The sequence below is a fragment of the Scomber scombrus genome, chromosome 13, assembly GCF_963691925.1.
Source record: "Scomber scombrus chromosome 13, fScoSco1.1, whole genome shotgun sequence".
NCBI classification, from domain to species: domain Eukaryota; kingdom Metazoa; phylum Chordata; class Actinopteri; order Scombriformes; family Scombridae; genus Scomber; species Scomber scombrus.
Window position 1 is genome coordinate 1,900,193 of NC_084982.1, and position 2,524 is coordinate 1,902,716.

The following is a 2,524-nucleotide window of genomic DNA, read 5'->3' on the forward strand; positions in this document are numbered from 1 at the left end:
CAAAATGTCAGCTTAAAATAGTAGCAATCGTAGTACAATAGTTATATTTGTCACACATTGCTAAAAATAAATTAAAAATAATGATATGTATATAAGAATTTGAAATGCTACAAGATCGAGTTTATTACAAAAGTAAAAGTATATACAATAGAGAGCTAATACTAGAGATAATACTAATCTGGCTATAATACCTGGGATAATACTAATAATAGAGAGGTAGAACATGACTGCCTGACCTGTCACTGTGTGAACTGGCGACTCCTCACGTGGTGTCACTGTCACCACCGCCATCTTCCTGTCCAGAGCCGAGCAGAAGGAGCCCATCATCAGCAGAAACCACAGGACGAAGAAGAGGTGGAAGGGGACTCCAAACAGATAGAGGAAGACTTTGTGTCTTTGTGTTCTTTTACGTGTTGGAGAGACATCTTCTTCCTCCTGCTTTCATCCACATGCTGCTCAGCACACCTCTCTGTGACTCTTGTTGTACTCTCCCCCTCCCTCCCTCTCCTAGAATCTGAATCTGTCTCTGCCCTTTTTTGGACTGAAAGAGGGTCAATGTGTGTGTGTGTGTGTGTGTGTGTGTGTGTGTGTGTGTGTGTGTGTGTGTGTGTGTGTGTGTGTGTGTGTGTGTGTGTGTGTGTGTGTGTGTGTGTGTGTGTGTGTGTGTGTGTGTAGTGGGACTGGCTGAAACATCTGTCACTAGCAGATTTTATGAGTTGCAGCTTGCTAATTAAGCTGAAAACACTTTCTCTGGCTGTTTTTTACTTAAAGTCATTTCCAGCTGACTTGTTATGAAGTGAGAACCCTCTTGTTTAATCTCTAAATTTTATATTCTATGTTTTGTCAGTTGCTTGTCAGCACTTTTAATTGCATTTGATTTGTTTGAAAGGTGCTGTATGAGTAAAGTTTGATTGATTGATATATTTACACACAGTTACAAAGGAATAAAGTCTCATCCAGAAACATTCACCTTGCTGTGGTTGATGTGTTAAAGGATAAGCCTGGTGTTTTATCTTATTGTCAACACCCAAACCAACAATGTGTTGGTCTGTAGAGACTAGTTTACTCAGGTTTGGACACACAGACAATACTATACTTGTTAGTAGGATCAATTCATTGGAGGGCTTTGGTCTATTCATGGGATTTGTTGACATTAAGATAAACATGGATATTTACTAGCCTCATCATTTCAAAACTGTTTTATACTCAAAAATATTATGAGTGACCAGTTACAATGAACATTTGCACATCTTTCATTTATGTTTTTATTCACTGAAGTTAGTGGCTGCCAGCCGCTCTCAAACAGTGAGGATGGATCAAATGCAGAGGATGAATTTCCCCACAGAGATGAATCAAACTTAACAAAACACAGAGATGACAACAGCACCAAAACACAAACAGGACATCATCAATAATAACACGCAAACAAAAAGATTGTTGTTTTTTAGTCATTTTGTATCAAAATCTGAGCAAATAAATGAACATCATCTGCGTAGATAGATAGATACCACTAGAGGTAAGAGAGAAATTGTTTTTGGAATTTGCATGAAGCCCTTAACAAGATGTCTGTGAAGATTCTCAGTCATCCAGGTCACGGTTATCTAAGGAGGGTCGAATTGAGGGATTTATTATGTTGCAAGGCAGCTGGATTCAGGAGATCAGAAACATGAAGAGATCATGTGAGAATCCATCTTATCAAGTTTCAAGTTATGCGCCTGTGTCTGAAACCACAGTTGGTTCTGAACTACTGGTGGTTCCGACCAATCAGTGTCCCAAATCCAGCTCCCTTGCAATGTAAGACAGTGATAGGCAGTGATGGTGGAATGGTTCAACCAATCACCTGCCGAGTCGTTTTTAAAGTGCCTGCCCTTTCCCATACAGTGTCCATGGGTGACTTCTCAGATGGTTCTGTGTAACAAACCATCTGGCCCACCAGGTTGCTGGACTTGGTTGTAGATACTTGAAGACCTTTCATCTCTCATCCAAGGAGCTTCATCAGTTCTGACTTACTGGTGACAAGTCCACAGCATTTAACCTCTGACACCAATAGTGTTAGTGCTCCTGGCTGTATCTGTAACACCAATTGTCAGAGTCATTGGAGTCACCCAAGGCCAACTGTAAACAACAGTCATTGAACTTGTCATATGAGTCCAAATGTGAATGGTCGTTAAGTCTCCTGGGAGAGGGTTATCCCAGAAGACTTAACAACCATTCACATTTGGCCTCCCATGACAACTCCAATGACTGTTATTACAGTCAGGAGTCAGTTAGAACTGAAGAGGCCACTTGCATGGCTGGTGAAACATCTTCAAATATCTATAACCAAGTCCAGATGCCCTCGATTCAAACCTCCCTGGATAACCCTTTAACAAATTCATCCTTACATTTCTAGAATGTGGTATCTTGTGTCAAGAACAGTTAAAAAACTTAAGTGGTGTGCAGTATTTCAATCTCCCCTTCTCAAATCATTTGCTCAGATTTTTCACAATCATTAAACCAGAGCAGAACCAGAACCAGACAAATT